Genomic DNA, 24,036 nt, shown 5'->3' with positions numbered 1-24,036 from the left:
ACCACTTACGTGTCTAGGTGTAGAAACAGTTGACTTAAGGGAAAAGGGTCGTGGCTTGGGGACTAACTTTGGCAAGGTGCTGTTGCCCACACAGATGGAAGACTGAGCTGGAACAAGACACTTATGTAGCCGAAAGAATAGAGAACAGTGTACCTTGATGTGTGAAGGGTTTTTAGAGATTGCACCAAAAGTGCTTGATTTAACCAAGAGATGATGGTTGATTTAGCAYAGAGAGACCTCTGGAAGAGCTTTATCCCATCACCTTTCATTCCTTGGCTGCTGAYCTTTCAGCAGCACACTCAGGAGTCAGGGATAGATTAGTACAGGTGGCTGTATCCAGTCTTTGCATGGTGTGTGGCTGTGGCTGTTTGTAGGTTCCCCAGAAACAGATAAACCAGCAGAAACACCAAGCAAAAGCACAACCAATGCCAAAGGCAGTATTATCCATGTGTGCTTTAGATGGTCTGTGTCAGCCCAGGGCAGGGAAGAGCAGCATCATCTACAGATTTTGAGGTGCCTTGATTCCGTGTGTGCATAAGGTGGATGTGGACTCCTGGTTTATTGCTCTTTCTCCAAGTGCTCTTTYGCCCTGGGAAACCTCTCTCCAGGCCAGCTATGAGGTTGTGTGCAAGGAGTCCTGCCAAAAAACATGTCAGATCCAGCAATCCTGCAAAAGGGTAAGCGACTTGATCTGGCACTGAATGCTCTGGGTATCTCTTGGGAGCTGGGAATTGTTGTGGTGTTGTGGTARGTTTTTGGACATAACTGAGGGAGGAGACATGGGGAGAACAACAGCTTGTACTGGTTCAGATGTTACGGGTGGAGAAAAACAAGTGAACTTTTGTCCATATATGTCCTCCTGAGGGGTGCCTGAATCCTTGCCTGGTTTTTCTGCCCGTATCTATTGGTCCAATGAAAGCTGGTATTGGCCCCTTCAAAACTTGCTGTGCGAGCTGAAAGGCAGTTTGAAAACCCAAACTGAAACAACAATGTGTAATTGTCTATAATCAGAGACAATGGTTCCTTAGCTCCATTTTTCAGTCAAGCAGGATAAACGCTGACATGTTTCCCACAGCTGAATTCAACTTTTGGCAACAGAGTGTGGCAAAGTGAAGAGCACCTTACGGTGTCAGTTACTGGTACTGCTAAAGCTGCTCGTGTGCTGGTCTCCTCAGCTCTGCTTGACTGAGTACAGGGCGGCGCGTTGTAAAGTGCCGCTTCCAGGAGCATGAGGTGGAGAGCGCCTCCAGGCAACAGCTCTGGGTTTATATTTGACCAACAGCGATGTCACCTTCTGTTGTTCCTAGGCAGACTAGGGGGCATCTCRGCCGGAGGAAGAGAGGAGGAAGGAGACCAGAAACGAGAGACGCAGSAGGAATCCAGACAGAGAGAGCCAGGCTCAGCGGAGCTAAGATCTTCTTGGCTCATTGGATGCCTGACCCGCCAGGGGATGGTCAGCATGTGCAGAATGAGGAGGGCGGCTGCGAGCTCTCACACTGTCTGGCCCAGCAGCAGGGAGGTGACCTTGACAGACTGCTCCAAGTGCCAGGGTAGCCAGAGRCAGGAGGGCAATTGGAACCATGTCAAAGAGCATGGATCCCTCCAGAGGGAGAAGGAAGCATGAGCCATAGCAACTGCACTTGTTTATAACTCATGTTTCTTGGTATGTGAGTGACAGGAAGGCAGGAGGTGTCTGAGGCAAGGAGCTCCWGCCTGCACACAAGAGTATCTGGTTTAGCAAATTAGCCTCCTTGTTGCCTAAAATACATTTGTGGGCTGTACTATCATCTCTAGTTATTAGACATATGCTTATTAATATAGATTATATAGATGTATAGATGTTATAGGTGATACAGAAAGATGTAGATATAGATACAGATACAGAGATTTAGATATAAACATAGATATATAGATACAGATATAGATGATATAGATGATATAGATATAGATATAGATACAGAGATCTAGATATATAGATTAGATATAGATTTAGATGATATAGATGATATAGATGATATAGATGATATAGATGATATAGATATAGATATAGATATAGATATAGATGTATAGATATAGATATAGATAGATATATAGATGTAGATATAGATATAGATACAGATACAGATGTAGATGTAGATATAGATATAGATACAGATACAGATGTAGATATAGATATAGATATAGATATAGATATAGATATAGATATAGATATAGAGCCACTCACTGCACTATGGGCTTCATCCAGTCACATTTCTGCCTTACTGTCTGGTGTTCCCAGTGCTCTCAGCCAGCCTTCAGTGCACAGGTGCCTGCATCTACTTTCCCTGGGGTCAGCATGTTGTAAGCCTAGGAGGTGCAGATTCTAATTTCCATCCAAAAGACTGTGATGAAAAACCTGAAGGGGAGTAAAATCCAGGTTGTGTTGCAGCAGCAGTACAATTTCAGCTGTAATGTTGCAAAAGGTTTAAAGCTGTTTCACTTGTCAGGAAAAAGAGGGTGTTCAAAGACAAACTACACCTTAAAACCAGAACTAAGGATTTCTAGAAGAAAAAATATTCTGTAAGTTCTATGTTAGTATAGCTGGATGTGCAGGTTGTTCTAATCAAAAGGACTCTTTTAAGGGCARTCATGAGTAAAACCCACTTCTTTCATCCCTACGACAACAGGGCAATAAATGGGAATATCTCTCCAGGGTCCTCCATAATCTGGAGCAGCATTACTCAACCTGTAAGCCAGATAGCACCCAGGCCAGGCAACATGCAGGAAATCAAAAATGGAGGAAAATAAACAAAGACAAAATAAAATGCATAGCTTTTCACCCAAATTTCCATCAGTTGAATGTGAACACTATGGCTACACCACAGGAAACACGTGGTGTTGCTCAAAGAGGGTAGATGATGAGGTGAGAAGGACACCCTTACAACTGTCAATCAGTTTGCAGCTCACACAGCTAAGAGCTGCTGCATGAGYCCAGGGAAGACCATTGCCCCCATTTCTGCTCAGGGTTCAGCAATACCTTTATGAAATGCCTTGTTCACAGTCCACTGAATCCTTGGTAAATGTCTTGTACCTACCTACTTGGACAAGTGTTTGTTGTGGATCCATCCTGAAGGACTGAATCTGAGCCATTTCAATTGGTTTACCTGTGGCAAGTCTTTACCTAGCTTTAAGTAATAAAATGTGTTTTAGGTGTAATGCAGTCTGCTATGGYAAAACTGCCTCCTGATCCAAAAGAATTCTCCATTCTATCACTCATATGCTTTAAAATATTTTACCTCTTTGTTTCCCTACAACTTGTTTTTCAGGAAATTTTTTTGAGTGCTYCAATACCCTCGACATGGTCAGTGAGAAGGTGTCGGTTCTCACAGTGTTTTCAAAGAAGGCACAAGAAATTCCAGCSTATTGAAACATTTGTTTTGACTTTTATCACACTATATAAAAGTCTTTGAGTTTTGTCTATTAGGTTTCCATGCCATAATATTATGACGGATCATGGCATATTAGTCTTACTGTTTTGACTCCAAAGCATGCTGTAACATGGGTCAAGCTGATGAAATCAAAATGAAATTAATGTTYTATTTTGACAAGATTATGTTTCTCTTTCATTTGTTTGATAAAGCAAAAATGTCAGCGGGATTTTTCCACAGTGCAGTCTCAAAATTATATTTTCTCATTCAGGTGTGGATTTTGAATGGGCACCACAACCTTATTTTGYGCTCAGATCATAGTGGAAACATTGTACATGGATAGCATCTCAGACTAAYAGACTACTTGACTCTTCAGCATTTTTAAAGAGTTGTTGCAAATGTGGTCTTGGAGTATGAACTATGCCACCTCCTACTGTGTAGTTCCCAGTCACCCATCCCTTCTGTTTAGCCAGCAGGAACCCAGTGGAGAAACAGAATGAGAAGRAAGAGCTCCTWAAAAACTGGGATTTGTGTCCTGTTSGGTCAGAAGCCTCCAAAAGTCAGAATACAATTGTTCTAGAACAGGAGGGTCTCTGTAAGAGACCAATGGTGCAGACATTCTCTGTGTGGCTGTAAGTCTGGTCCAGCCTTCACTCACGAAGTACCCAGAAAGCACAATCTCTTAATCCTGTTTCTAGTCCTTGCTGCTCACACAGGTTGTTAGACAAGTTATGTTCCTGCTTTCCCCTTCCCACCTTTGTCTAACTGGACTGAAGTGTTTCTGAGACTGAAACTTAATTACTTTGTGTACAGAGCACCTGGGGCATATGGAGGTCTTGATCTCTGCTTCTGGTGACTGATAATGTATCCTTCTATTGTGCACGTTTTCACTCTGAGCACTGACTTTCATGGTAATATATTTATTTCCCTTGTTTATTCCATCTCTCTTTTTTTCCCCCAGYGCTTCCCTTTGTTTGCTTGGTTGTGCCCTGATGCACAGGTATTTATCTAAATGGGGTCTGCTGTGTTTGTACCAGCCCAGGTGGCAGCTAAGATGCAAACATCAGACACCTCTTTACACATCCCCCGGTTTCCTGAATGATTGATTAATTGCTTTCTCCCTTATCGGCTTTTCTTTCTCATAACTGGGGGTCAGCTTGCATGGACTAACACCTTCAGGGAGGCCCTATTACCTACATACATCAGCTTTACTGGCTTCTTATTATCTCAGCCCTATCCGTACCTTTGTTCAATTCAAGAGGTAATTAAACTCAAAGCCAAAGCAAATGTCAGGGTGATAATGAGACAGATAAGATTAAAGAAGACTTTTTTTTTTAAGACCTTACACATACCTGAAGTGCCTGTTGGCCCACAGCCAGTGGAAAGTTTCTCTTCTTTCTGGATATAGTCAGAAACATGACCATGTAAAAAAATGGCACCAATTCACCCCAAGTGTGTGCTGCTGAGAACAACACCTACCTGGCATGCACTCAAGCATGTAAGTATTTGCCCTGAAATTGTTTACTCATATGCTTAAATTTAAGCACATGCTGGAGTGTTTTGTTCAAGCAGTGGCTCAGCCCATTGTAGTCTGAGTGGGTGTAATTCGGCGGGTGCAATTCCATTCATTTCGGTAATGCCATGGGAGTCACCCTGGGCTGGAGCCATTGCCTTCAGTCTGCTGCTCCCACCCAAAACCCTCAGTGAGTGCCAGGGCTTTGCCGTGCTGCCCAGTTTGCAGGAGAGCTCAGAAATGACGTGGTCACTCCTTTGGGCTCCACAGCGCTGTGCATCACCTGCTAGACTCCACCTTTCTGTGTTGTTCTGGGATGGAAGGATGGACATGATAATCTCTGCTCTGGGATAAGTTTATCTCAGCTGGACCCCCAGCGACTCAGGAACTACTTTTGGGGGAGATTGTACAGGGGATGCTGTGGGKTCTCCCTGCCTCATGGGCTGCCCATGCTTCCTTATGTCTTTCTCCATTGAATGAGTTTATAATCTGAAGCAGACCTATGGTGTRATTTTCAGAGGTTGGGGTGGAGAAGCCACTAATCAAAAAGAGCTGCAGTTTTCCAAAGGAGCTTCAAAGCTCTCTGCAAGCAGGAGAGCCTGTGAAAGATACACATGTTGCTGGCTAGGCAACCCCTGATGGTTAAAGTTTTACTTAAACCCACGTGTTTTTCCACTGGGTATTTTTATCCTCTGGAGTCTACTGTACTTGGCTATGTAGTGGAAACACAYCCCTGTTGTTCTCTCACACGTGTTTACTTTGCAGCTGGGGGAGCACAGCTCGCCATGCTGGCTGCTGGTAGCTGGCTGAAAGTGAAAATGAAGCACCAAAGCACCAAAGCACCCCAGAAGCCCCAGTGTATCCTGCCTATCTGCTCCCATGGCCTCCCTACCTTAGAAGCCTGCTCTCTGCTTCCCTCAAGGGCACAGGGCAGATGCACCTGAGACCCATGCTGTCCTCAGCATCCCTTTTGCAGTCTGGCTCCCAATATGCTCTGTTGCCTCAGCAGCAATGGGTTCTCACCTGACAAGAAAAAGAAGTTGTCCAAATAAGCCTCTCACAGGATGAGTGGGAAGTCGATTTATTATCTTGTATCTGAATGCTGAGAGGAGGCAGGAAGAGAAAYGTCTCTGTGCTGAGATCACACAAAGAGCCTGTGATGGAGTCAGGAACTGTAGGATCTGCATCAGTGCAGGACCTCACTTAGCCTTTCAGCAGCTTTCAGTGTTTTGAGGTGGATGATAGCTGCCAACAGAGTGATTCCACAGGGCTCTGCATCCTGAAGAGAGTYATTGAAAGTGATGACACCAAGGTCAAGTAATTATGTAAGAAGTAAAATTTATTAGTCCCTTTACCATAACTCTGTCCTTTGGGAATTCTTTGATATTTACCAATATGTCCAAATTCCTCCCAGAACCTTTATCCAGAGAAAGATGACCTTTTTTTTTTTTATATTTTCCTTAACTAGATGCCTATTTTTACAAAGCAGGTAGAAATTCAAGGTCTCTTGAAGTTCCTTTTTCTCTGCTGCCAGGATCAGAACCTGGGAGGGTGTGGAGCTGCTAAACACCAATAATTGCATGAACATTGTTCTGTCAAGATACCAAGCTAAAAAATATTTTCATGGAGCTCTGAAAATAAGCAAGCAAATAGGAAGCAAGGGAAARCGCTGGTTGGGAGAGGTCAAGTTCAGCACAAAGTGCTGCTGTTACAGCCACACTTCACCCTGTGAACAGGCTTTGTGCTTTGGGTGAAGCTTTGATTTGCCTAAATAATTGTCTGTCTCCTCCTCAACATTGTGGGGAGTTTTTGAATGAAAAACAGTGTATTACACCTATGGGTGCTTCTCTCATGCTGTAATATTGGTAATAATATTTTTTAAAATTCTTTGAAAGAATACTTTATGCCATCAGCCTTCCATTATTTATTGGCTGCCTTACGTTGAAAGGCAGCTAGAAAAGTTTAATATAAAGGCATGAAGAAATATCTATGTAATTTTGAACACAGATTGTGAATACATATTTAACTTCATTATTTAACTTTTATTACAGTTAAATAATAGATATTTAACTGTATTATATTATACATATTAGATTGAAAACATAAAGGGTTATATAAAGCCCCTATCAGAAAGGGCCCAGACCAAGTTCTTTTGAAATGGTTGCCACATATTTATTGCTTATAAGGATAACGTCTTTTTCAAAATCATTTTAAAAAAGAACCCTGGTCACATAGAAAAGAATCACTTCTTCAAATAAACAACTATCCCACACATTTAGGAAATGGTTCTTGGTGGTTCTTGTCACATCTGGGAAAATACTAGAGAAGCAAAACAAAATCTGCCCAGAAATTTGCTGCTTGAACCCTTCTCCCTGCACCTGGGGTAAAAGACAAGCAGGCTTCCCCACAGAGGTGGTTAGGATCTTTAGGTTTCTGCTTCCTGTCTTTGGATGGGTTGGTCAAGGGATTTCTTGGCTCTCTTGGTGCAATAGGCAGCATTATCCTTGTGAAGGAAGCTCCCACTGCGGAGAAGGTGATGGGGACTTCCCCCATTCCCAGCATCTCGATCCCACCCAGAGCAGATCCTGGAGCTCCTGTGGTCAAGGCACAAACCATTGTCTTCCCAGGAGTGGTGACTCACTGCCAGGCATTGCATGCTGAGAGGCAAAGCTGACAAATGCCAGCCTGGGAAAGGGGGRCGGATGTGCAGTGGGTGGCAGACACCACACAGCTCAACTCCCTTTGGGGGCAAGAGGCAGCCACTGAGGTGGCTGCAGAGCATCCAGCACCACAAGGACATTGGGATCGTGCTGAAGGCAAAGGCACCCACTCACTGCCATAACCAGGGGCTCTGCAGAGAGGGCTAAAATGCTATCCAGGGTCAGSACTTGCTTTCACCAAATGACCAGACAGGAGAATTCCATCATTCATCTATGAACTATGTACTTCACGGCTCCTGCTGCAGATGAGATGGCTCCTGAGCAGTGGGCGTGCTGCAGCAAAGCTCTCCTTCTTCTAGCTCCAGGTTTCACTCTGCTTCCAGCCTCTGTGTAATGGTCAAAAATGATGGGCCAGTCTGAAGTCATGTCTGTCTGRCGTGTTCCCTCCCTCCTAGACCCTGCCTAGCATCCCTGCCATGGATAGTGCCTCCCAGGATAGCTGGACTGAGTTCATTGTTATGTCAGAAAGGTCTGTCTGACCCAATTAAGCATCAGCCTCCAACAAATGTCATTGAAAGAAGAGAGCTYAAGATTCTACAGAAGAACTTGAGTAACATGAAAGCCAAAAAGCAGAAGCTTCTGTAGATCCTCCTCCCCACTTTTGCCGCTTTCTGTTACAAAAACATAGAAGAGAATGTTTAAAATGCCAGTCATGCACTTACTCATTCAGTTTGTGATGCCTGGTATTTCAGCAGAGCAATGGGATCCAGTTCACACTTGCAGTATGTACACAGCTCAGGGGAAGGGCAATTGCACCTCTGCTCATGAAAGGTCCTATCACAGCACTTGGACCAAGAGGAGGTGACAGGCTGCCACAAAGATGGCACTTCAACCCTTGCCCTGTACAAGAAAAGTACATTGTACCTCTTGTACAAAAGTAGAAGGAATTATTTCAGTTCCTGAGAAATCAGGAACTGAAAATAGAGGCAACCAGCTGATTACACCTGGAATTGCAAAACTGGAAATAGCAAACTTCTGCTGTGTTTTGGGGAGTTTCTCCTGGCCTTTTCAGCATGGGACCAYCCATTTTTTATGTGAGGGTGGGATGGTGAGGCCAGGTTGTAAAAGGTTCCGTTGACTTTTTCTGGGAGAACAGAAATGTGTGTGCATCCATAGGGGAAGTTAGCTATGAGCACTGTGAGATCTGGTCATGCAGCTGCTGATACATATAGTCAAAAAAGAAGATGAAAATTTCTGCAGCAAAAATGGTGGGATCAACACACAGCTGAAAAACTGGAACAGGCAGCATGCCCGTGACATCCATGKATTGAAAGTTATAAGCAGAATGAGRCACTGCATGAAATCTGCCATTCACCTCATGAGCTGCCAAGAGTGGAATTAAAAAAAAAGCATAGGCTTGAACATGTTATGGGGCTTGGGATCGGATTTTCTAGGTTCTCGTGGAAAATCAAACCAGCATTAGTTTGATTTTCCAGCCCATCTAGGGTTTGGTTAGAGAAGCATTTTCCACAGCTCTAATCTCTGGCCAGGAGCAGAGCAGCAGATGGGAAAAGCTGCAAAGCATTTCCAAGGTATCTCCCGAGAACAGCATCCTGCTGGCAGCCCTTAACAGAGATATCACTTTGTGAGATTTCCCTCACATTGCTGAACTCTAGAAGGAGCTGTGTTTCCCCTGAGGCATCTTTCTAGGACTGCTGTAAAAAGCTTGCATAAAGAAATGGGCAGTGCATAACCCCCTGTACTTTACTTTCTGGTGGTACATTGGGACAAATCTCAACTCTTCAGAAATGAATGGTACTCCCCTATAGTGGAAAGGGCAGGGTGGGGAGAGGATTGCTGAGAGGAAGGGCTGATCTAAGGGAATAGAAAAAGTTTTTAAGCCCTTCTTCTCTCATCTTGCTTAGACACCCTCATTTTTCTTATAATGAGCCACATCTCTTGCTCAGTTTCAGATGCTCCAAAGTCTGGCACATCATCTCCATGCTGCTTTCATTTCACTGGGGCACTTTACAGTTTCAGTTTTAGTTTACTTATAGGCTGAGTCAACCCCTTTCACCAAGATCTTTTATTTATGATTACACTGGCAAAAAGAGAGAAGATAGAAAACTGTTTCAATAAGCATAAAGAATTTTGCTTCCTGAGATCTTTGAGCCTGGAAATTTGGTAGAGGCTGCACTGACAAGAGTTGTTTTCTCCAGGCATGAGACCTGGGGTCTGCTGCTGCTTCTCGTGGGTTTGGGGAGAAAAAACACCTCACCCTTCTGCTCCCATAGGTTGGTATCCTTGAAACTGTTTTGGTTTTCATTTTTTAACAGTGATAAGAGCTACTGATCTCTTAGAATGAATTGGAAGGATTGGTTCATTTGTGCATCCAATATCTCAGCAGATAGCATTAGGTTTGACACTTGGGAAAATGAAGAATGGAAGTCTTTTCCTCTCTGTGTCAGTCAGAAAGAGCTCAGAGAGGATGGGAAGAGCCCATGGCAGTGCACTGGTGATTTCTCACATGTTCCTGCATGGACCAGGGATCCCTGATACTGACAGAGGGAAGTATGAGGGAGATTCCACAATCTGCTTTAACCTGGCGCATGAGGGGAAACTGGAAACTCAAAAACTCTTTCCTTAAAGTCATACTAGGGCCTACTGTGGTAGTAGTGGCTCTGTACACTGCTCATGTGCTGGTTCCTGGTGCTRTCCAAGACAGTTTCCTGTAAGGAGAATAAACCTTGCTCTTAAACTCTTAAGGGTGAACTGGGTAGCTAGACTCTTCCTGGACCATGGACCTGGACCTGTTCTTAATACCCAGCCTCAGAACCCACCCCAGTCAGTGACAGAGGATGTCACTTCTGGCTCAGGCTTACAGGAGTGTTCCTGAAGCCAGTCACACTCTGCCAGATTTCTTTTTCTYTGTTATTTTAATCAGTGGCAAGAAACTTTTGAGGAAAGGTTTTGTTCTTTTCCACTCCTTGGGAGTTCTGTAATTAGTCACAATGCCAAGTCAGCCACCTTGTTTGCACAACCTAACCGGAATGACTGAGAAGCTAAATACATTCAAAAAGAGGATTGAGAGAATGTTCTGTTCGTTTTGAGGATCCTTTCTGCTGGAAAGGTAGGAGTGAGCCTCCTGCCCATACCTGCAGTTTTGCTGGGTCATCRTCCCCAGTAGGGACCAATACAGATGTTTTACAGGCAGGAATTATTTTCTTCAGCAAACCCATTAAGAAGGCTTTGGCTTGAGCTCARAAGGTTTTATATCCCTTCTGTGCCTCTTAGATGCCTATGTTCTTTGCCTAACAGATATACTGGTGAATCCTGGGGAGAGGTAAACAGAAGAGATAAAGACTCTGAAGCTCAAAGCTTGTTTGCCTGGTGTCTGTTTAAATGACATGCAACAAAGCTTTATTAGCACAAAGCAGCAAGGTCTGCATGTGGCCAGAAATCTCTCCTGCCTGTTGTCTCTGCACAGYCCATGCACTCACTCCTTATCCCTGGTTTATACAGCTGGTCTGAGGACCACCCCAGGTAATAAAGAAAACATCAGCCCTTGAAAGATCTGCTGGGAATAGAAAGATGTCGCATTATTTACCCGTCTGGATTTATGCATGTGTGTGTGTGTTTAACAAGGAGCCTTGTGCCTGCTGGACTCCTGAGGCTGGAATTTATACAGGCCAGCATTTGGCTGCTGCAGTTTATCTTGAATGCAAGAATAATAAACTCAGCTGATAGGATGATGTATGCAAAGCATCTTCTCCTCCCACGGCGTGTGGTGGAGGTGTCTGGTTTGCAGGGAGTCCTATTATTAAGTGATTAGCCTTGCCACATTATCAATATCAGATTGCTTAAGGGCTTTGTGGGATCAGCAATACAGTAGGACTTGGTGTCCATCTGTCACGGTGGCAGTCAAATACAGATGGTGGTGTGACAGCATTACCCGTGTAGGTGAAATAGTTGTGCGGGTTTGTCGCATGAAGGCTCCCAGAGATTTTTGCAAAAGAAAACAAAGTTGCGCCTTCCTTATCATCAGTTCCGTTATGAGATAACTTCTGCTACATTGTTCTAATGGCCCTCTTTGTCTTGTCCTTCCTTGTCCTGCTATTGGCTCTTATTCAGCAAGAGGAAAAATAAAAACATCCCAAGCCCTGCTGAATATAGTATTTTCTTGACTTTTCAAGCAAGGCTAATTAATTCATGCCTAATTAAGTTCCAGCATCTGGGCAGCTTCAATCTCCTCTTTGTGCTTCTGCCAGTTCAGATGGTAATTCTGAGATCCTAGGAAGTCTGGATCCTTGGATATTTTTTCATCCTCAAAAGAAGATCCTGAGAAACCATAAAAACCCCACAGCTTGCTGTACTGAGGGTGGCTCACCCTGAATAATCATTAAGACCCACATGGCCAAAGGCAGATTGAGTACTTCAGAGGATTTGATTGTAACTGTTTAGACTGTGTTCTAGCATCATAAATAATGCTCACCCATTGTATAATGCAAAAAGCCCTTCACGGCCRCACCTCACTGTGCATGTTTCCTCTTGCCCATACTTTTATCTTACCCTAGCTGTGACACCAAAATCCCCTCGCTAACGGCCTGCTGTTGCAGTTCATTACAYAAATTTACAGTGCTGTATACATGAGTGATTACAGTGGACTGTATATCTGTGGGAATTATTAGTCTCTGAAGTACAGCCACTCCCATGATACTGCATGACTGTCAGAAGAGGGAACATTAGGCCAAGTGCAATCAGGCCAGACTGGAGCTTGAAAGAAAATTTGGGTCTAATCAATCATGTCCACATGGAGCAGGCTGGAGTCTAGATTCTAAAGCCTTTCTAATTCCCTTACCTCCCAGTAAGTCTTCAGGGTCCTGCAGGACAGACTAAGGTTTGATTGTGTGTTCCTGGGAGGTAGAGCTTTTAATCCTGTGATTTGGACATGTAAGCAGACACTTCCCCATCCCACCCATCTGAAAAGTGAAGAAATYCTTTCTTCACAAAGAATTCAGGCTGCTCCTGACTAAAATGTTCTTGTGCTGTCTGTCTGTATTGAAGACAAGTCTCTCTAAACATTGTTTTCAAGCTTGGAGCAGTGTTTTAGACCCTTGCAGAATAAAGCAGTTGTGGATGGAGGCTGTAAGACCACAGACCTAAACTGCTCTGAAAGAGAAAGGCTTGAAAACTTGAACACTGACCCCCACTTCACCAGGGTAGTTTCACCCAAACAGTGACACTGGCTTGCTTCTTACTGGTGTCTGCCACCTCTCTAAGTGGGCACTTTGGCTTGCTCYTTTATGTGGATCCATTGCTGAACCTCTGAAGCCAGGGCATGGGTTTGGCTTGTCCGGGACTTCACAGTCCCTAGATACTGTTTGGATATGGAAACTTTCCTGCAGTGACAAGAAGACAMTGCTGTCTAGCACAGAATATTGTATTGCTTGGAAAACTAGAAGGTCCATTCAGGTCTCTGCAATCCCTARCTCTCTGTGTTGCTTCACACTTCTCATCTATGTGGGAGCTCTACATCACCACCTTTCCTCTGCTTAGGAAGCAGATTAGGAAAGGATCCTCTTCCTTAGGAAGAGGATTTTTGAGAAACAGGACCTGGTCCACTGAGGTCAGTGGGAAGTCATCCATCAGTTCTAATCAGCTCTGAAGTAGGTCCTGGAGGGGCATCATGCAACTCAGTGATGTTACCCAGATCCTTCATTTTCATTTTGYCTTGTCCTCTGTTTCCTGTTATCTGTTTTCCCTTGTGGAGACAGTTTTATCCTAGCAATTTACAAAACATCTTCTGCTTCTTTTTTGTTGGGTTTTTTTTTTTTTTGGGGGTGAAATTCCTTATACTATTTCTTCATCCCCTGACATCCTCTGCACAAAAACCAGCTTCGCTTTTTCTTCAGCATGTTTCCCCAGAAGCCACCCAAGTTTCAAACCATCATTTTCAAATAACCAGCTTCATAAGCAAGTTACAGTGTTGTTTTTTCCAGAGTAAACTCCAAAGAGAAGAACTTAGCTGGTGGGGCAGGATCAGCACTACTTCTCTGTTGGTTTGGTTTTGTGCCATCATGTATCATACTTGGCCCTGAGTGTGGCATCACACTCCCCACATTGCACACCCCCCATCTCACAGAGATGGAAAATGGAGCAAAAGTTTTATCTGAGCTTTCAAATATTTTGCATTGTGGGCGGCTTGGAGCAGATCGCATCCTAATGGACTGTTAGGCCAATTTGGGCTTGCTAACTGCCTTTGTAAGGATAAGAAATGAGCTGGGACAGAGAGGAGCAAAATGCCTTGGAATATCTGTTTCATTCTCTGCTAGCACKTCTGTGGAAGAGCCAAAACAGATATCGCTGTCACTCAAATTTCCCTCCTGTTGTTTACTTTATCACCCCTGCCCTGCAGGGCCACGCTCACAGTGAGTGTGCAAGCCTGTTGCTCCACTGACCTCATGAAGATACAGCAGCAGGCACCCACTGAGGCTGTGGGCCTCCACTCCCCATGGGGCTCACATCCCAGACAGCGGATGGGGGTTTGGGCTGGCACTGTTCGCTTCATCCAGTGGAGTGGAGACCATGAATGACTTCTGTGGGCATCAAAAACAAAGCTTTGCTCTTTGTACCTAYAGGAAATAATCTATATCAACAGAGCACAAGGAAGGATGGCTGGGAAATAAATGCAGATGTTTTGCTCTATAACCATCAGGTTATGCCCACCAAGTGAAAAATTCACTGTAGTCAGCTGAAGGGACCCCATACTGTTAGGAGAACACATCCCACATSGTCACAGAAGGGAGCAGGCAGTGGCAGCATCAAAACATGGACAAAAATGTCATGTGTGTCAAGCAGAAAGAGAGGATRAGAAACCTAAAGGAGATCTGTGAAGCCAGGATGATAGCCCTACCACTCAGGTCTAGGTGAAGCAGCTTYGAGGAGGAGGAAAAAGGGAATACAGCCTTACTCCCCAGCACTGCAGTCCCAAAAAGTGATTTTGCTTTGCAAAGGACCATGAAGTACCTGATGATAACTTTGCAGCCTTCTGAACTTTTCTCCCTTTTATCCACCATGAATTTTTCGGCATCTTGATCACCACGTAGTCTGGGGAAATGGGACTATGCACATCCAGAAGTATATTACCTCCTGAAAGCAGGACAGCTGGCTCCTCTGCTCAGTCAAATGGAGCAGGTGGGTGTAGAATAGTGTTCAYGGTTCCAGGGCTCAGCCTGGCCAGCCATGAGATGTGTGACTGCAGCACAACCACATCCTCATTTCACAGCATACCCCATTCCAATTGTTCCGAGTGCTAGGAGGAAAAGAATTTGTGTAGCTTCCTGTTTCTCCTACATTTGGAAATACTTTCCCTTCTTGGAGCTGATTTATCATGCTGGACTGCTCCTGTACAGGCCCACATAGYGTGGAGAGAAGCAGGTAAACACAAAGGAATGGAAAAAGTTTTCTCCACTCCTAGCTGGATTCTAATTCTCACTTGTCTAAGGTAACACTAAGGTTTTGGATGCCTCCACTGGAAACCCAGTAGAAGACATCCAAGAATGCTTTACCCAGGGTGATCCATGTTCAAATAATATRAGGAGTATTAAAAACATTTCAGAAAATGTCATTCTGAGCCTCTTGATGCATTCAATAGCTCCAAAATATATTTGCAGTGTTCTAGGGTCATGGAAACTTTTTTTCCTTAAGCTTCTGGGTGTGCTGGATATTGTGTGTCCGTCCTGTGCAGGYGGTGCTGGAAACGCCACTGATCTCCATGAAGCACCAATGACCACAAGCTGCGCAGTCAGGGACGTGAAGAACAAGCAGCTGATGGACTCCAAAAAYTTCTGCTAGTCTGCTGCCACCTAACAGGTGTCTAGCAGAAACTTGGGTCAGAATCCACCTCTTGGTGCCTCCCCATCTTGTTCATCCAAGGAAACTTCTTTTGAACAGGTGTTTCCCCTTCTGCATCCCCTCAGAGAGACACCTGAAGAGTTACATTTACCTTGCTGGAAGAGTTGAACATCAGTATGTTGCACTCTTGACTGTTCTTGCTGTCTTTCAGATAGGGGGTTGTCTGGGGACAGCCTGGTGCTGTAGATAGATCCTGATTTGTGCTTTGGATTCTGTTTTTTCTTTTCTCTTCTTCTTGCCTTCTCTGCTTTCTTCTTAATTATTGTTCAATGCACAGCATATTCCCAGTCATGAATCAAAAGATCCTGGGGAGCAGGGCCTTCCTCCCTCCTGTCTGCCAGGCAGACTACTCTTAAGTTTGGCAGCTAGGCTTCCCTCCAGATGCTGGAAGATATGGGGCAAACCTTCCCATGGAAGGCAAATGACTATGTGCAGCTCTCTGTCTTGCACACTCATCACCGTTATAAACCTCAGTTAGAGTGTGGGCAGCTTCATCTTCCAGCTGCTCTTTTGAATGAACTGCTTGTGACATTTRTCCTTTGAGCAAAAGTGAATGGCAGTTCTGGGTCCCTCTCTGAGGCTGGGCCATTTGAAGTCCTTGCTCAGGAGGCGGGCAAATGCATAATCAGGGCAAAACTTTGCTGACCCATTGTGCTTCTGTCTCAAACCAGGCACACAGGACAGTGCCACATCTGCTCTTTGCCACTATTGCTGAGTCAATCAGTGACTGGATGCCTCCTCAGTGACCTTTTGAAGATGGTCATTCTCCCACTGTCTCTGTAAACACCAGAAGTCCACCTCTTCTCAAAGCAGGGAACATGAGTCAGCTGAGGGTCCCAAGGAGAAGCTACCCATCTCCTGCCTAAAATCAACAGTTCCCCCTGTTCTCTACATCTTTCCTGCATGACTCTACACCCTTGCTGGGCATGAAAGCCTTCCTGTACGCACTGACTGGGGTGAGCTCATTGCCCACTTCCCTTCCTTGGGTGGCCTTTTGCTTCTGGCTTCTTGCAGTAGTGCAGCTGACAGAATGCCTCCAGCACATTCTCTTCTTGCAAGCTTTCAGCTCCTTTGCTTGGAGACAAGCAAGGGAAATCACACAGTCATAGTGTGAACGTTTGAAAAACATTTACAGAAAAGGGAGGGAAAAGCAAGTTAATATTAATAAATTACAGAAAGATACAACATCTGCACTAAATTATTGCAAACTCAAGTGAGAGTGGAAAGCTAAATAAATAAAGAGAAAATCATGTTAAGTTAGAAGATGAGTAATAGAAAAATTTCCCTTCAAAGTGCCACCAGTTAGCCTTTTTTGTACAGCACTATATACAAACAAAACAAATGGATATATAACAAGGGTCAGAAAGCTTGATGCAGCTGTCTAACAGCTGCCTGCCCTGTTTATTTTGTTCCCTTCTGACTCTAGATTTTTTTTATGGCTTGGATGAGTGCAGCACAAAGAGGAGACCCTGAATTTTGGCTTGTCTTGCCCTGAAAAGGTGGCCAGAGGATAGACTGGAGGAAGTCAGAGGTCTTGTGCAGGCAAGGATAAGGATGTAGGTACCTGCACACAGCAAGGGTTTAGGAATGGTCTTGAAGAAACCATGTGGTAGTCAGGAAATTTGAATGGCCAAGGAGCTCAGCAGACTCCTGGCCTCTGAAAAGAATACAATTTCCTTTTGTTCTTATAGTTCTGCTGCCATATCTACTCCCAGTTGGATGTGATGGGGCACCTCTGTGGAAGTACATGACTTTCAAGCATCCTTTCCAGGCATAGGACTTGATGCCTCATATATTGCCTTTGTTCAGGGATGTGACTGAACAAGTTGAGTGGGAGAGAGGCTCAAAATATTATAGACTTTTTCTGTCCTAAAGCAAGATTGACCATACCATTACTAATAAATGTATGCTTTATTTGCAGATTGGTCCTGAAGACATTATGAGATGGCTACTTYGTATCTTTCTCAAGCARCCTAYACCTGCTACTGGAAAAATTTTTAAMTGCAGAAATTACTTTTCATGTAGCAATATAGACCTGATAATTTCCTATGTCTGTACAATTAAAACAKCAGTTCCTTTTTATTTTCAACAACCATTTGCTTGCTGAAAGTAAGTTACCATTTCTCCTTCAATTTTCCTTACACAACCCTGATTCTTTTAGTCTTTTTTCATAGAGAGCATTTTCTACATTTCGGGCAGCTCTTCTTTTTTTGTGGCAGTGCCTCTGTAAGTTTAAGGAATAAAATTTCAGTGAAGCCTTCTCACTACTAAGTAGAGTGTAGTATCACTTTTCATGATGTGAAGGCTTGAATTTCTGTTTGTACACATACAATAATTTGCCTTTTCCACACCAGTCCATCATTGCTRTTTCACATTCAGCTAATGCACAAATCCCTTTTTCAAAGAGATTCCTTTCTAATCAAAATATCCTTCTGCATTTTTAGCATTATAAAATTTACTACATGTGCAACTCCAGAGTCTACCTGAACTTAATCCATTGGTCTTGCTGTCATCCCACCTGCTTTTTTCAGACCATTTCTACAACATTTTAAAACCATCTGGAGTCACATGTTTTGTTGAGATGCATGGTAAAACCTTTTCCTCTGTGTGCAAAATCTTGTTTTCCTAAATACTCCCAAGGCTGTACTTTTTCTACTTAGCCTTAAATCTTACCTATTTTTTGTTGGRTTGGCTGTGCTAATTGCATCCTCAYATTTGGCCATTTTAGATGCAATTAWAAAASATGTGAAACACTTTGATCTGCTCATTGTAATCTCCCCATTATCTTTCCTCTTCATGGAGTAATGAGCTAACATTTTCCTCCATCTTCTTTTTAATCAATGATTGAATTCTGTTACCTTTGTTGTCTCTTGCTAATTTAATTTCAAGTTTCCAGACCTTGCTTTACATGGCTRTGTTCATACTCATCCTTGGACATCTGGTTTTGCTTCTACTTGTTGTGGTTCCTTATTGTCTTTGAGATCAATGAAGAGAAGTGAGTGTTTTTCATTTATAGTCTTTTTTTCTGCATCTAAACRTCAGCCTTTAGCACTGTTTCTTTGGGGAACTCTCCCAAAGCCCTCTGTTTTTTTGCATTTTCCCCAGCATATTGAGGTCTGTCTAGCTGAAACCCATTGGTTTGGGTTCTCTTCTGCCTTGCCTCTCCAAAGACCATGAAAGCTACYTTTCATGGTTACTCTTGCCTTCCACCTTCCCTTTCCTACACTGCTCCTCCCTTGTGCTAAGACTCAAACCCAGAGGACTTTTTCCTTTAATTCCTTTCTGGGTCTTCTGAATACAAACAAAGGTTGTGATAACTCTGTGACATAAAGGTGCTGAAAATTTTTTAAGCTACTGAATTCATTTGTTCAACAAATGTCTCTAAATGTAGCTTCCACTTCCCACAAGACCTGTGCTTCAGATATCTTTGTTAGTTACTCTCAAAGAGCCTCATACACCTAATCTTCATGAATGGATGCCCTTTAACAGACTCCAGCAAATTCTGACAATGGCATCCTATTTCCACCTTTGCATACTTTCAGCAAGGCCAACTCCATCTGTCTTCTGGATTTCAGAACAAGTTTATAGACAAGGGTCACAGTGACACCTCTTTTATATCTCTGCTGTCCATTCTCCTTGAACAAGTAGCATCTGTCAGCATTCCAGTCATATGAGTGATCTGACCATGTCTGTGATTTCAGTGAAGCTGTAAGTTTGATCCTATATTAAAACTCCCATTAATTAAAAAAATTGATTAAAAAAATACTGATTTCACCATGCTGCTTTCATTACTATGCCAGCATCTAAGACTGATGCATCATTTTCTCTTTTCTTCTGTGGCAATGTGACAAAAAGCATTTTCCTTCTTAGTTTTCAAATCTTCTAGTTTGCTATGAAGTCTGTGCGAGCATGTACTGGCCATGTGGTTTTGACTCCCTGTATATTGTCCTTTTCTTGAAACATCATGCCATAGCTAAAAAAGTGAGGTTTTTTGAGGCTCAAATATTATTTTATTCTTTTTGTGGATACTGGTGCTTAAGATACTACTTTGAAGTCTTTCAACCCAGCATTTGCTTTCAGAAGTCATGAGTAGTGACTGTCTAAATTAAAAGCAGTTGCCTTAAAATTACATTTGCCTCATTTGAAGAATGAGATTTCAATAATAGGGGTGAGTTGAGGACATAAATACATCACTAGAAATAAGTGAAGATGAAGGGGAAAGTGCCTGTCTTATTAAGCAGRATTTGATCTATTTCCTATAGACTAGAAAGATGCGCAGCTCTTTCCATTCCTTAAGTTGGATGGGGATGTAGCATGCCACGCCAGCARGAATGCTCACTTCATCTACATGCAAGAGTTTTTCCCAACCTTGGTGACCACACAGCCCAGATCCAAAGTTCTCAGCAATAACACAAATGGAGGGAATTGTCAGTCATGGGAATACTTCAACACATTCGGTGTTGCCCAGAAATGTAAGAGACCATCTGGAATTAGTGTTGAATATTTTTGCTAATGACCTCATGATGGAATATTGAAAATGTTTATTAAATTTACAGATGACACCAGGCAGGGATTACTTGTGAGTCTGGTACAGGACAGGATTAGAATTCAAAATGATCTTGCCAGACTGGAGGAATGGTCTGAAAAAGAAGTTAAATAGGAGGCAATTCAATAAGAACCCACACAATACATACACTTAGACAGGAATAATCATCAGCATAAGCCCATAATGACAATTTTTAGAAATTTTGCACAAAAAAAGACTGGGAAGAATTCTGGCAGATCACAGAAGGAGTTGTCAAATGAGCCAGCTGCATCATACTTCTGTGAAAATGTCAAATATTATCCTGGAATATATAAATGTGAATAGATCTTAGWTGATACATTCTACTCAGCACTGGTAGGGCCTCAGGGGCAATACATAGTTTTGTTTTGTGCACCGCACTTCTTAAAAGACACAGGGTGTATGGAGGAAGGCAGGACAGAACCAACATAGCAGTGCAGAAGTCTGGAAAATGGGAATTGCAGAAGAAGTTTGCATGGAGGCTGTTTAACAGTGGAAGAGGAATGAAATAAATTTTAGATAAAACAAACTTCCACAGAGAAGAAGGAAATTGCYTCTTCTCCCAGACTGAGAACTGAAGGATGTAAATGCAACAGGAGAAATGCAGATCAGACATTATTAAGAAGATTTTCCTGCTGGTCAGAAAAGTGGAAGAAGTTTTCTTGAAAAGAGATTTCTTCTCTGGAAAGTCTGTAGACATAGATCTTTAGTTAAGGAGCATTGTTTGTATAGAAAGCCTTGGACAGCCTCCCAAAATGGTCTGAATGCATAACTGTGGCCTATGAACCAGAGATAAAGCAGTATCTTAAACAAGGAAGCTTAAGGGTGTTGTCCACTTCTATTCTGTCTTGAATCTAAGTAAACTTGGGGCATGCCCCCTCTTTAAAAAAAAATCAGACATTGTTCCTACATGGTCAAAATGGATATTCCCACTGCATCAGGAGCCTGTTGTTCTCTGTCACTTGGGGATGTTTGACAACGTCTTGTTTGACAGCCCCTGAATGCCTCAGGTATGCCTGGTTGGAAGGCACCCACTGGGCTGCAGTTCACCAGGGCAGATCACAGCTTTCCCCTCTCTCCCTGAAAAGCTGATGTGAGCAGGGATCAGGGCAGGAGCGAGACACAGGGCAGCACATCAGCACCTGCTCCCACCTGTGAACACACACAGGCCCTGCCTTTCACCCCTGTGCCACCTTCCTGTCTCCAGGTGGACTGAACAGGCAGAAGCTCTGCACAGAATGCAGAGGAGCACATCCYGCAGTGCTGAGGGACCATCTTTCCTCGTGCCTTCCCAGTGTGGAAGGCAGCAAGGAGGGATAACACTGCTCTGCCAGTGAGGCACACCTCTGGGAACATCATGGTCTTAGGAATCAAGAGAGCAAGCAGCAGCCTGATCACCTTTAATTGAGCAAGACCTGGATTTAGAGCACTGGTGATGCAGAGGTGGTATCTTTCCAAATGGAATTCAGAATTGTCTTTCTTTCATTTATTTGAAGCTATCACCTCTGCATTGGTTGTGTTTGGCTTTCAACGATGTTCCAAGTAAGTAATTTTAAATTCCTATGATTCACATTATCCCTGACTAATGGTGCCCACAATAGAACATTCTAGGAGTGTCATGATGAAAACCATATTTAGTGTCAGTAGTATCCATATATAGTAGGGACTGGTAGTAATAAAGTGAACTAAAATAAATACTCTGGTAAAGATGGGAARTGGAAGCTCTAGAATGAGACTTTTGCATGTGACATTTAAAGGGCTTGCTAGAAATATTTTGGTGGGAGATCAAATACCGCCATTCTCCACATTTTGGGTTGATGTCTGATCATTCCTCTTGGTCAGGTTCTAGCAAGAGAAACCACAAACACATGAAAATATCTCCTGTTCATCTTCTGGTTTTGTACTTGGGACTCCTCCTCCCACTTCAGTGCCAGCCCCTCCCAGCTTCCACATCACCACGGGGTTATTAATCAATTGTGATGTCCACATGACCTCCAGTTTCAGCTCTCTTTGGTCCCTCTACTCCACTAGCTGAACTATTTCTAATTGGCTAATCAGCTTATCCGGTTTGGCCCTTGATGCAAACCAGGTCTAGACATGATCCATTCCTGGGAGGCCCCTGGGTTCAAGGGGCCAATCTCACACCCTGTCCATCACTATTGTCAGCACGGTACCCTATCTCAAAGACATGCCAATGAACATTAGAGAGAGATTAAAATGACAGTCTTGGTTTTCTTACATGCCTTTTAATCATCGTAACATGCAGTCTAATGTTTCACTCTGTCTTCCTTTCCCTGCAAGAGCGTGTTCTCAASGAAGAAACCAGGAGGGACGAGAGCGGGTCAAAGACCACAGCAGGGTGAAAGCAGTCGAAAGGAATTGAAATGGAGGGTGGGGGAGGAGGAGGCAAAGACAAAACCCAAGTCAGAATCTGGCAGCCAGACATAAAGCAACAAGGCTGGAATATAAATTCCTTCATACAGCTCCCAAAGGCTGACATCCTACAGGTACCAATCACATCACACCGACTTGCCACCAAAATGTGCCAATGCTGATGTCTACTTCAGGCTGCCTGACACCCACAGCCACACACCTGAAAGATGGTTCTCACTAAGGCTGCACATCTAAAYTAGTTCTGAGAAGAGCTGGGAGGCTTGGCTGCTCTGGAAACCGAGCTGTCTTTTTGAACCRCTTGCATATGTATTTAGTAGCTGACTTTAGACCTTTGGCCTTCTGAAAAAAGTCTTAGCCTGGTCACTTAGCTGTGACTTTATGCAATTATTGACTATTTAGACAAACAACAATCAGCGGGCTGCATACAATAGGATCGTGTCTGAATTCATTCTTGGTCTCTCCGGCACTGAATAGTTGGCGGCTCTTAAACAAAGCCCCATTCTCTCTGCAAAGAAGTGCCAGTGTGAAAGGCGGATGCCCTTGTGTGAATATTTGCTACACAGGCAGGCATAAAGAAGGTCTCCCTGTGCCCCAGCTGAGGAGCTGCGTGGCTGTGTTAACAGCATGCACAGCCCAAGTTAATGACCTCACTTGTCCAAGGCTTCCTTGTGCTCAGCCAGCTCTGAATGCAGACAGAGCAAGTTCACACCTGCCTGCGAAATCCCATATGGACATCATCTGTAACGAACTTGCTCAGATGGTTCATTTCTGAGGGGCATTCAAACTTTTCCTGGATGTGTGTGTTTTTTCCTTTCTCAGTCATGCTTTCACTGAAAATTTTAGCTAGTGTAATACTGACTCCTCAGCTTTTCAGCTCCTTGGTCCAAAACTATTTGGCTGGTGGGATGTGTGAATTCCTTTAGCCAACCAGTGGAGCATGTAATTAGCTCTATATGCACGAATGAATTACACATATGTTTTGCTATGTGGCTTCAGCTGGTAACTAAGCATGAGAAGTTTCCAGCTAGAAAAGGAAACCAGTGAGAAAGCTAGGAAAGGCTGTGAAGTGGGTAGTGCACAGGACATCTCTGGTTTTCCTTGCTCCCTTTGTGCCACATACTTGATTCTGCCCGTATTCTCATTTTTTCAGCTGTGCTTTCCATGGAATACAGATTCTTCAGAGGATACTGCAGAATACACTCGGTTTTCTGTGCATTGCATTCTGCTTTCACTCAACATTGAGTCTGGATGACTTTTGCTGATCCAGTAAGGACTGATCGTGGTCAGGTGCAGAGGTTCACATGAGTTCTCCTCACCCATTCCTGCCTGCCTGAGCAGGAGAGGGAAGCTCAGCCTTGCAGTCACAGCTGTCCATCTAATGAAGCTCCTGTCTCATGGCTGAGATGAGGTGTCCAGCTCTGTGTGGGTTTTGCTGAGGCTGCTGACACAGTCTAAGGAGTTTCCTTGAACCATTTCACAGTCCAGCTACATCGAATACTTGCAGCAAAACCTTTCTGCAAAGGCAGTGGTCCTACTGAACTGTTGTGCTGCTTTGCTCCTCTTTGTCATCTGTTTAGCAATTGT

General features: G+C 43.6%; 1 long non-coding RNA gene across 1 annotated transcript in view; it reads left to right on the top strand.

Moving 5' to 3' along the window:
- LOC130588798 (uncharacterized) overlaps positions 1–19,223 on the top strand; it is a 43,219-nt gene extending 23,996 nt beyond the window's left edge. The window contains exons 2-3 of the long non-coding RNA XR_008967027.1: positions 4,747–4,905; positions 17,416–19,223. This is a non-coding gene — a long non-coding RNA (uncharacterized LOC130588798). The remainder of the gene's footprint in view (positions 1–4,746; positions 4,906–17,415) is intronic.
- Positions 19,224–24,036: the final 4,813 nt, after the last annotated feature.

This window comes from Malurus melanocephalus, unplaced genomic scaffold (genome assembly GCF_030028575.1).
Source record: "Malurus melanocephalus ecotype Western Australia unplaced genomic scaffold, MMel_1.1 scaffold_19, whole genome shotgun sequence".
Lineage (NCBI taxonomy): Eukaryota > Metazoa > Chordata > Aves > Passeriformes > Maluridae > Malurus > Malurus melanocephalus.
This window is presented reverse-complemented; position numbering and strand designations above follow the sequence as displayed.